Raw genomic sequence first — 12,453 nt, forward strand, 5'->3', positions numbered from 1 at the left:
ACAATGTGAATGCTAACACACACACGCACACACATCCAGAGACAAAAACACAACACACAAACACACACACACACACACACACAGAAACAAAAACACCACACACAAACACATTAAATGACGTCTCATCCTCTAACATCCCCCGAGCAGGACGTTGTCCAGTGATCCTGTGAGTGACATCAGTCCTCCTCAGAGACAATCTCCTGACCAGTGGCAGCCTGGAGCTCTCATTACAAAGCCATCACTTCAAACACACTGCCGCAATACTCAGAGAGATCTCTCTCTAGAGAGAGCGAGACACACGCACACAAAAACGAATCTGCTTCTCAAGCCCTCACACACACACGCACGCACGTACACACACGCACGCACGCACGCACACACACACACACACACACACACACACACACACACACACACACACACACACACACACACACACACACACACACACACACACAACCAACCTCCCTCACTAATGCACACACAATAGACAACACTCATCACATACTCTCACAGTCACACATACTCACCAACAGAGGAAGAACAAACCACCCTTCATCTTTCCCTTTCAGTCTTTAGTCCCACAGGTCTAAATCCCCCAACAGCCTGTAGTGCTGCTCTGGGTGCTGTTGTGGCTGACTGGTTTGGGCTCTAGGAGTGGAGTTAGCCCTCATCAGTGGCCCCGTGGTAAAGTCTACACTGGGAGCCTTTAATAATCACCCACACACACAATGTCACTCACGCGTACCCGCACATCTGCCAGCTGCCACAGTGGCAGATTGCATCCTGGGTGATATATACTGCACCATGGGTAGAAGCTGTGACTGTTCAATTACAATCATTACCGTTGCTTACAGGGATCTTTCATAGACTTTGATGATAAGAAACGAAAGTCTGTACAAATGTGAGATTCGTGGAAAAACAATGTTGAGGGAAGTGGGTTGATTCTGTGATCAGCCAACATCTGGACTGAATACATTTAGGAAGTTGTTATTTTCTTTCCAGCTCAAAACTCACACTTGCAGAAATACATTACCTTCACAAACAAACACCTAACTTTGTGCTTTCTCTTTCTAAATCTAAGCCAGCCATGTTAGATTGTCCTGAGCCGAACAGCCCTGCTGGAGACAACAGCACCTGTGACTCCATTATGTAGTGTGAGGGTGGACATCACAGAACCCTGGGAAGCAGTGGAACACATGCAGAAGAAACGAAGGAGAACCAGCTCAACGGACCACAGTGCAATATCTCTCTCCTCCCTCTGCTCTGCCTCTGTCCTCCAGGGTTCGCCTTCCTCATTCACACACTTCTTTTCTAGGCTGTTGCACACCACACATTTTCATCTCCCTAACTGTATTACTGCAGCCTCCTGGGGCACAGAGACTTCGCACACTCAGCGAGAGAGAGGGGGGGATAAGAGGAGAGAGAATAGCAGAGAGCAAAAGGGTGAGGGAAAGTGAGAGAGAGAGAGAGAGAGAGAGAGAGAGAGAGAGAGAGAGAGAGAGAGAGAAATACAGAAAGAGAGATGGGAGAGAGATAAGGGGAGAGAGAGAGAGGGGGGGGGTAAGGGGAGAGAGTAGCAGAGAGAGAGTGATTGACACAGAGAGAGGGGGGGGATAAGGGGAGAGAGTAGCACAGAGAGAGATGGGGGATAAGGGGAGAGAGTAGCAGAGAGAGAGAGGAGAGAACACAAGGGATTCAATCTTTCTTCAACAGGATTCCTTAACTAATCACTCTCTTTAAAGAGGCTCCCTTTGATTCACCAAAGCAAAAGGACTAAAGGGATTTCTAATTCACACATCAGACTGTTGGACATGACACGGTCGCCCTGTTGCACTGTTAACAAGGCTTCTTCTGAATGCTGTGCCCTTTGACCTTTACCCTTACCATGGCTCCTCTTCATGGCAGAGGTTGTGTCCTCCGCCTCCTGCTGCTCATGGCACAGGCACAAAGACTTCCTCTAATGTTAATCTGCCCTGCCCTGCCCTACCTTCCTCCAGAGGTTACAATGCTCTCTGGCTGCACCCTCCATCTCAGCCTGGCTCTGATGGAAGGTTTTGTGCAGCTCCTGATCTGCATTAGGCTGTGCTTGACTCTGATCTCTCTCTGGAGTCTATCCAGTACAGTATGGTAAGGTTCGGGCAGAAGAGGAAAGGATGAATGGCCATCAGGACCAATCTCACTTACAAATTCGAGGCCTCCATCTCTCACTCTCTCTTTCTGCCTTCTTGCTTGGAGGATCTTTCCTCTCCTCCTCTCCTCTTCTCTGGATTGCACTGCATCAATCACAAGGGCTCACAGTGAATCTGCTAATGCCAGTGTAGAGCTGATCTCAGATCTGTCACACTGCTACCCATGATTCCTGCGTTCTTTATCTAGCGGATCACCCAGAAGTGGATGGCCTGTCTCCCTCCCTGCCCGCTCAGCCTTGTACTCATCACAAATGCACACAATACACTCCTCCTTATTCACAATCACTCAGCCAGATAAATCCCCTGCTGGGAAAGGATGGGGGTGCCATGCCATGAAGGGGCCTCACAGAATAGGCCTTATCCCTCTCTGGTGGGGGTCCTGAGAGGGCGGTGATGAGTCTGGATGTGGGAGGTGGTTTGGGGGGGGGGGGGTTGAAAGATGGGGGCTGAAAGAGACAGAGGGGAAGCCACACACTGTAAGCAGAATGGCGATATTCTGGTAAGAATCCTCATCGCATCGCTAACCCTCGAAAAAATGATGCCCATACACAAGATGTGTGTGTGTGTGTGTGTGTGTGTGTGTGTGTGTGTGTGTGTGTGTGTGTGTGTGTGTGTGTGTGTGTGCGTGCGGCGAGCGCTTGCGTGCGGCGAGCGTGTGTGTGTGGCGTGTGTGTGTGTTGATGACGGTTCAGTGAAAGAAGAGGCCAGGTTTGCTAGAGTAATCTCCTTGAGATCACTAAGAGATTAAGAGAGTACTGCATATTAAGAGAGTGCTGCAGGCAGGGAGGGAGACAGGCCATCCACTGTCAATGAGAATTAAGTCCCCAAACCTTTCCTCTCTCTGGGGCCCTCTCCATCTCCCCCTCTGCCCTGCACTAATGACACGGTCTCTGCAGAGTGCCACTACCGCACAGAGAAACAATGGGGAAATAATTACACTCTCTATACTGTACAAATTGCAGAGCAGAACAGAGAGAAGAGTGGCGAGGAGGTGGTGAGGAGTAGGGCGGTGGGATGACTAACAATTACAACATAATAGGGGTTGACTCTCATTACTGCTCCTATTAACATGCACCAAGTCATTTACCTCTTTGTGTGTGTGTGTGTGTGTGTGTGTGTGTGTGTGTGTGTGTGTGTGTGTGTGTGTGTGTGTGTGTGTGTGTGTGTGTGTGTGTGTGTGTGTGTGTGTGTGTGTGTGTGTGTGTGCTCCCTGCCCGCTCGCTCGCGTCTCTGCTCCCTCTCTATTCCCACCTGATCAGGATCCAAGCGTAGTCGGGTGAAAAAGAGCCAGATCAGCGGATCAGCCTTGCCTACCACTCAATAGGTGCTAAGCAGCACAGATCCCCGACCGATCGCTTATTTAACCTTGCAGTGAACACTGCATCAATCTCTCCTCAATCGCTGCCCTTACTGCGAACACATTCACATTCATTTGGATTTTTCTGAAGTTCCCTCGGATTAATTTAAAACAGTCAATTCGGTGCAACGGTTTAGATTCAGCAATCTAAAGAAAACAGGAATCCAAAGTGACTTTTATGGTCAGAGGGTGAAGATAATTTGTTTAATTCCAGTATTTTTTCACTAAAACGTCCTCTCACAGAGTGGTCATTTGACAGATTGGTCACACTGTAGAAAACCAGAACATCAAAGTTATTTTCCCCTTACCGAACACCACCCCTCCTCTGTGCTGCATGACAAATGGTAGCCTGCCTAGTGCCTGCCTACCTCTTCTAAAAGCAAAGTCTTCTCCTGACCCTGGTCCTATTTCATTAGCCTATCATTGACCGTGTGCGTCCGAGTCCATGGAACAGTCACGGAACAAACAAGAAAGCAGGTAATCTATTCAAATCAATGCAAGGAATTAAGAATGAAAAATAACATCTTACCTAAATCTATAAAACCGATGGCATAATCAAATTGTTTAGGAATCAGGGATAGCACGCTTGCTGAGTGTTGCCTTTTCTCCACTCCACGGAATCCGGTTTCCGACTACAAGGCAATCCTTCGAGCTCCCTGTCCATCTAGCGGAGCCGGCCACACTCTGGCAGCGGGGTGGGCTAAAGCCGGGGTGCCACCGCACCGGAACCGGGTGAGCTGTCTGAGTTTGGTTATCGACTGGATCCACCCTCTAGTTATTATACTGCGTCCCATAATAGATGGAACCAAAAGAGGACAGTGACATAGACATGGGAAGGTTACTCATTCATGGCATAAAAAAAGTCACCAAAAGTGAATAAATCCAAACACGAGAACACAGACTCGTGTTTTCTAAACGTTCCACACAAGTTAATTGTGTTATTGGCAATGGTCCCCCGCCAATGCCCGTAAGACGGGTCCGCTAGCGGCTGGAGATGCGAGAGTGATGGTGATGGTAGAATGATAGTTGCGCTCCCCGTGCGCGCTCCTCCCGAGCTGATATCGATTTGACATGAGAATTGTGAGGCTGTCTTCCCGGTTCTGAACACTTTCGCTGCGCCCGCCCCATTTGCCATGTCTCAAGTATACGTTCACTGATGTCATAGTTTACAAGTAGCCAAGTGAGAGATGTGCTGAAATGACGGCATCGGCAAGTCCAAGGAGAAAATCAAGAGGCAAGAGATGATGACGAGATGAATGCGATCCAAAAGTCTTGGCAGCTGCTCAACTGACCGATTGAATCGATTACACTTAGCATCACATAATAGGCCGGCTCGCTTCCACACTTCGAACATCATTTAACAAACCGTGGATAAATATCAACAGCCTCGGCCTACTTGATTCTGTGCCCGCGCGCGTAGGTGTGTAAATGTCAACCCCCAAGGTGATTAAACAACCAAATTGAATCAACTCCGTCTCACAGATATGCTCCAAGATATAGGCCTATGCTATCCATTATTTGATCCCTAGAATATTCTATGAAGGCTTTGCGATTGATTGCGTAGCGCTGTATTTATAGTCATTAGGCTTTGGCCAGGTCGATGTCCGCTAACGACCCAAATAGAGGAGGATCGGCTGCAGGACTTGATATGCTGCAGATGTTTTACCAAGTCAGAGATTCGAGGGCATATCATATATGGCGTGCCTTGTCTTTCTGTTCACTGTCTACGCAGCTTGCTTTACATTGATCGAAAAGGCGAAACATAGGCCTACAGTTAGCCTATGTTGCAATACAGAAGCTTTGATGGAGAGAGCATGAAATAAAATACATTTTGAGTGTGCTCAGATAAACACGTGGCTAGGCCCGGACGGTGCAATTCAGCTAGTACAATCAATCTCTCGTGGCGATTACTTTCCATCATCGAGTAGTCTACACTTCCCCTGTCTAGATATTTATCTAATAAAATATTTACCAAAAACAACCTCGCAAAGCTCGGGGCTGGACGGTTTTCTTTTTTATGAGGGGGGGGGGCTAGAATGCAAGCTGTAAGGTTGCAGTTGAAGCGAAGTGAAGTCTTCACATATCACCTAATCTCATGGTCACTCATTATCTCGGTCTGATGAGGTAATGGCCTAACCTGGACTAAAACTAGTCCTACATTTATGAATCTGCCTGTCTGCATGAAATATACATTTTCAATATGCCTAAAAAGATATAACATGTGCTACTTTCAATCAAATCAAAGTTTATTTGTCACGTGCGCCGAATAGGTGTAGACCTTACAGTGAAATGCTTACTTACAGGCTCTAACCAGTAGTGCAAAACATGTGTTAGGTGAACAATAAATAAGTAAAGAAATAAAACAACAGTAAAAAGACCGGCTATATACAGTAGCGAGGCTATAAAAGTAGCGAGGCCAATGTGCGGGAGCACTGGTTGGTCGGCACAATTGAGGTAGTATGTACATGACAATGGGAAGCGCTGAAACACCAAACACTACAGGCTTCAAAATGTTGATTGATGTCAGCTAATGTTGCATTTTCCCTCACTGACTCAACAGAGGGATGGCTCTACTTCTTTCAATAGAGGTAGCCTACATGAATGAACACAATGTAGGACCGCGGAAAAGGACAGAGGCGCACGAAAGGACTCGAAAACCCGCTGTTGTCTGCGTTGGCTCAGTTGTCAGATCAGATCAGACACCAAAATGTTATTGGATTCAAAGTGATCTCCAGCTGGATGATGTCAATATATTTTGACATAAATATGTGAAAATCCAGCTAATGTGATTTCAGGAATATGAACCCAGCGTTCAGCGATGTGGATGTGGGGCCTTTTAGCAGAAGAGTGAAAACGGCTAATGGGTTCATTTCAAACTCCTGACCATTCCGTTAATATTATTTCATCAAAAGCACTTATCTCGTCATCCACAAACGGCCAGGTTGTATTGGAACAAACCAAATTGAGAGAAAAAAAAACACTGCTGGGCATCAAGTTTTGAGGTTGGTAGAGAAACAGGTATATTCAGCAAGAGCAGTGATTTCAAAAGAGGCCAAGCCAAGGTTATCATAAAGACATATGTTTTATATTGATAATATCTTTCAACTTCCTTCATATCTCCCATTTGGCATGAAAAGAGTTGATGGAAGAAATACTGCTGAATGGGTAAGAGTGGAGTAAAGGCCGTCTCGGGTTCCAGAGACCCAGGTTAATAGTATCCCTTCTGGGACTATTTCCCCCCAGAATCGTTGCCTCAGAGAGAAAAACATGGAAATATCTGGTCATAACTTGAAGATTTTTTCCCCACTCAATCAATATTTCCACATTTATCCCCTGAAAGAGAATGTTTTCCTGCTTTGTTGGACGCCTGTAGAAGTGGTGAGGTAAGATGAGATCACTGTAATTGATTTATCTCTGCTTAGTGGTGAGACATGTTTTTTTATAAGATACATTTGATGGATATTGTGCAAAAAGACTAGGGGAAATGGACGAGAGAGGAGATAGATGATGAAAACTAAATCAAATCTATGGCCTGGGTAGAAAAGACATGAGCATGGTATGACAAAGAAGTGAGCTCACAAACTAGACTAGATAGGCCTAGACAAGTTAGTTAAATGGCAAAACAAGGCATGCAAATGCTTCTTGATTTAATGATCTCTGTGGGTAGTGTTTGAACTGCAGTGAGAACCAACGGTGGCATTAGGCCTATATACACATCCACTAGATGATGGAACATTGCTGTGGGACTCGCTTCCATTTAGCCGCAAGAGCATTATTGAGGTCGAACACAGATGTTGGGCAATTAGGCCTTGCTGGCGGTCAGCGTTCCAAATCACCCCAAATGTGTTCGATGGGGGTGAGGTCAGGGCTCTGTGCAAGCCAGTCAAGTTCTTTCACTCCGATCTCCACAAACCACTTCTGTATGGACCTCGATTTGTGCACGGAGACATTGTCATGCTGAAACGGGAAAAGGCCTTCCCCAAAATGATGCCACAAAGTTGGAAGCACAGAATCTTCTAGAATGTTATTGTATGCTGTAGCATTAAGATTTCCCTTCACTGGAACTGCAGGGACTAGCCAGAACCATGACAAACAGCTCCAGACCATTATTCCTCCTCCATCAAACTTTACACTTTGCACTATGCATTCGGGCAGGGAGCATTCTCCTGGCATCGGCCAAACCCAGATTCGTCCGTCGGACAGCCAGATGGTGAGGCGTGATTCATCCACAGGAGGTTGGTGGCACCTTAATTGAAGAGGACGGGCTCATAGTAATAGCTGGCATCAAACACATCAAACACATGGTTGGATACCATTCCATTGGCTCCGTTCCAGCCATTATTATGAGCTATTCTCCCCTCAGCAGCCTCCACTGAATTCATCACTCCATGGAAAGTGTATCCACTGCTCCAGAGTCCAATAGCGATGAGTTTTACACCACTCCACCTGACGCTTGGTATTACGCATGGTGATCTTAGGCTTGTGAGCGGCTGCTCAGTCAGGTAAACCCATTTCATGAAGCTCCAGACAAACAGTTATTGTGCTGACATTGCTTCCAGAGGCAGTTTGGAACTCTGTAGTGAGTTTTGCAACAGAGGACAGACTATTTTTACCCATTACGCGTTCAGCACTCGGTGGTCCCATTCTGTGAGCTTGTGTGACCTACCACTTAGCAGCTGAGCCGTTGTTGCTCCTAGACGTTTCCAATTCACAATAACAACACTTCCAGTTGACTTGGGCAGCTCTAACTAACCTGTTGGAAAGGTGACATCCTACGACGGTGCCACGTTGATAGTCACTGAGCTCTTCAGTAAGGCCATTCTACTGCCAGTGTTTGTCTATGGAGATTGCACATATTTATGTATATATAGTGTATTTCCCTTGCATTGGCAGTGAAACCTCAATCCTCAAAAGCCCAACTGGTAAAACTGCAGTGCAATAATTCTCCCTAATCTAGTCTGAATCACTGGATGAGATGTGGCTTAATGACTTTACGCACATCACACTTCCCCATGATTAAGCCATAGGCTCTCTTTGAATGAGCACACCCTCTCCTTGCATATTTCAAGCTCATTTCTCCCCCCATATGGCACACATTAAGAGCAACAGAGGAGGCGGTAATTCAACACCTCCAGGGTAGACACACATCATTACTTCTAACACGAAATAAGGCCACCCAAGCAGCCCTGTTTAGAAAGCACCATGTGGGACACCTGAAGAAAATATCCAAAAGTCGCTGTCATAAGCGCTAATGGCTAAAGCTCATAGATAACGATTGGGGACATAACTGCACCGAAAGACCATAACTCACCCAGCACATGCTTCCATCCTAATTACACACAGGAGGCGCGCACACACACTACTCACTGGATGGACCACCGCGGGTTTCCAAGGGTCTCTCTCTCTCTCTCTCTCTCTCTCTCTCTCTCTGTCTCTGTCTCTCTCTCTCTCTCTCTCTCGCTCACACACACAACTGACATTTTGATTTTCTGAGTTAATTGACAATGTTCATATACTAATAAAAGAAAGACAACACTTCTAAAATTATATTTCACCTCATAAGCCTGTCTAATTTTGTCACAAATGAAAATGTGGCACTAACTCACCCATGGGTTGATGTTTCATCATTCTCTCAGCAGAACTGCACTTGCAGTTAGAAGCCTGCTAGCGGCAGGCGGACGAGCAACACCCACCGTCATCGTTGGCAGATGAAGCACGAGCTTGAGTGAGAAGCTAACTGAAACTGGTTAGCTTTAGAAAACCCGGAGTAGATCTAACTTTCTTCGTAGGATACCCTTCCGCTCTCTGCTGCCATGAAGGTTATTGACGGCATACATCTTGGTTTCCCCACTTTCCATCCGCTGCATAGAGATTCTTATTTTATTTGAGGTTACTGGCCGTAACCTTAGCCGACCCATAAATAGTGTTCATCCCAGACAGTCTTAAAATATTGGGAAAGTTCAGCCACAACATCTGTCAAGAGCAGCTCAGATAGGCCTGCCTACATGATATTTTCTGTGTTAGTGTTGTGAACGGGGTACAACTGCAGACAATCCTTTAGAACATCAGCTATGTAGCCTGATTCCTATTTAAGAGCTAGCCTATCTATCATTCATCATATGATCAATCAACTGAATAAATCCTGACCCAGATTACACGGGAGTTCAACAGACTATATAAAGAATGCAGTCTCAGGCTAGTCAATGCAGTGCCACACATCGTGCAATCCTCTGCTGTGTGATCCTGGAATAAACTCATCTGTTGACTAATGTGTGGTGTTCTGCTGCCATCTAGCGGTAAACCGGTGTCACCGATAGCACAAGTCTTGGTGGTTTTGAGGTCAGACAGATTTATGGTTTTTACAGAAAGATCTGAAACAGTGCCCTTTTGTGGGGAGACATTCCTCCCCAGTCCCCAGCTAACTAAAATAATGAAACCCACGGAAAATAACTGTTTGAGATCAGCAATTATTTTGGAAAAGTTCAGAGCGTTTCTGTTCATGGTCACCATCAAAGATTGACTAAAATTATGATTAATAAAATCACTGGTGCTTAGCGCCAACGGGTATATTTGGACCCCAAGTGTCAAAAACATAATTTATAAACCCTTTTTTTGATCCTTCCGGAACTGTAAGACTTTGTCAAGCAATGAGTTACTGACGAAAAAACACACAATTTACTATGATTTCTGTCTTAATATGGAATAAATAAATAAATCATCTTTCTGAAAAATGTTATTCAAGTGCGCACTTTGTCATAAAAGCATCACATTTAGCACAGAAGTCGATGCATGTTTCCTGAAAAGATATACATATGGCACCACTCCCCCCCCCCAAAAAAAAATGTAAATGCATATTAAGCTTCCAGTCAATCTCTATACCAAGGTGAGATTCTCATCTTTCAGATTAAATTGGAACGGAGTTGACAGCCCATAGCTTTCCAAAAATCTGATCATACTGCCCATATCGACTGCCCATAATCAGTCGTACCGGTATGTCAGACTGGCTCAATCTGTAATTTCTCAGCCCTTGAGTATCACAGAATCACAACACATTTCAGTTGCTATGGGTGAAATTTATTCAAATAACGGATAAAAACATGACACACAAAAACATATTTTTTAACATAAACTTGACTATAAATGTGTTAAAAATGTTTGTGTTGCAGAATTAAAACTATTTACTTGTGTTACAAAAGGTTTTTATTGTATTATTTTACTGCTTGACAGGAGTTACTTTGCAATCATTACCAATATGGTCATCAACAAAAATATTTATTTCAAAATGTTTCCATGGCCTTGAAATATAAAATGACTTCACAAGTCTTTGCAAAACATCGACCAAAAGGTCTGACTCCCTTTCTCATAAATAAAACATTGAGCTTTAGATTAATTCGATAGTTTGTGTGCGATAGGGACTACAAAACACCTGCAAAGACCATTCTGAAGTGTTGTTCAAACTGGTACATACACCACATGCTGAAAGGTACATCCCTGCCTGTCACACACAACTTTATCAGGAAATGCAGAAAATAAGCACATTGTTTAGAAATGAAACAAATGTTCTTTCTGGCAAACACACCAGTGGAAGCATGTAATACAAATTTGGCAATTGTTGTAAGGAGTATATACAGTGCCTTGCGAAAGTATTCGGCCCCCTTGAACTTTGCGACCTTTTGCCACATTTCAGGCTTCAAACATAAAGATATAAAACTGTATTTTTTTGTGAAGAATCAAAAACAAGTGGGACACAATCATGAAGTGGAACGACATTTATTGGATATTTCAAACTTTTTTAACAAATCAAAAACTGAAAAATTGGGCGTGCAAAATTATTCAGCCCCTTTACTTTCAGTGCAGCAAACTCTCTCCAGAAGTTCAGTGAGGATCTCTGAATGATCCAATGTTGACCTAAATGACTAATGATGATAAATACAATCCACCTGTGTGTAATCAAGTCTCCGTATAAATGCACCTGCACTGTGATAGCCTCAGAGGTCCGTTAAATGCGCAGAGAGCATCATGAAGAACAAGGAACACACCAGGCAGGTCTGAGATACTGTTTTGAAGAAGTTTAAAGCCGGATTTGGATACAAAAAGATTTCCCAAGCTTTAAAGATCCCAAGGAGCACGTTATGTTAATTTTGCACGCCCAATTTTTCAGTTTTTGATTTGTTAAAAAAGTTTGAAATATCCAATAAATGTCGTTCCACTTCATGATTGTGTCCCACTTGTTGTTGATTCTTCACAAAAAAATACAGTTTTATATCTTTATGTTTGAAGCCTGAAATGTGGCAAAAGGTCGCAAAGTTCAAGGGGGCCGGATACTTTCGCAAGGCACTGTACTTTTCGCTAGCAAGGAAAATGGTAGAAGGCTTTGCCAAGGCCATTTGATTGGTCTTCATTATCTCTATTGAGATGCACCCTGGGCTGTGTTGGCAGGTAATAAATAGCTGAAAAGCGAGGTTGTAAACTTACATTTTACCTTGATAATATACAACGTCTTCAGTGTTAAAATGTACTTTTAGACTTCTAAGATGGCTGTGTTTGAGTCCAGGGGTTTGACTTCACCTAACTGTCCTGTGTTCCTTCTGCTGCTGGGGGCCTACAGTTCATCATGGCTGAGTCGGGGCTTCCACTCGGGGTGGTTCAGGACGAAGTCTGCTGCTGGGGGCCTACAGTTCATCACGGCTGAGTCGGGGCTTCTATTCTGGGTGGTTCAGGACGAAGTCTGCTGCTGGGGGCCTACAGTTCATCACGGCTGAGTCGGGGCTTCTATTCTGGGTGGTTCAGGCCGAAGTCTGCTGCTGGGGGCCTACAGTTCATCACGGCTGAGTCGGGGCTTCTATTCTGGGTGGTTCAGGACGAAGTCTGCTGCTGGGGGCCTACAGTTCATCACGGCTGAGT

The 12,453-nt window shown here is 44.8% G+C and overlaps 1 protein-coding gene across 1 annotated transcript in view; it reads right to left on the minus strand.

The window, feature by feature from the left end:
- The window catches only part of tafa4b (TAFA chemokine like family member 4b), a 49,320-nt gene extending 44,710 nt beyond the window's left edge, over positions 1-4,610 (minus strand). The window contains exon 1 of the mRNA XM_064967240.1: positions 4,079-4,610. The gene's annotated coding sequence lies outside the window, so the exon portion shown is untranslated. The remainder of the gene's footprint in view (positions 1-4,078) is intronic.
- Between the last annotated feature and the right edge of the window lie 7,843 nt (positions 4,611-12,453).

The sequence above is a fragment of the Oncorhynchus masou genome, chromosome 6 (assembly GCF_036934945.1).
Source record: "Oncorhynchus masou masou isolate Uvic2021 chromosome 6, UVic_Omas_1.1, whole genome shotgun sequence".
NCBI lineage: Eukaryota > Metazoa > Chordata > Actinopteri > Salmoniformes > Salmonidae > Oncorhynchus > Oncorhynchus masou.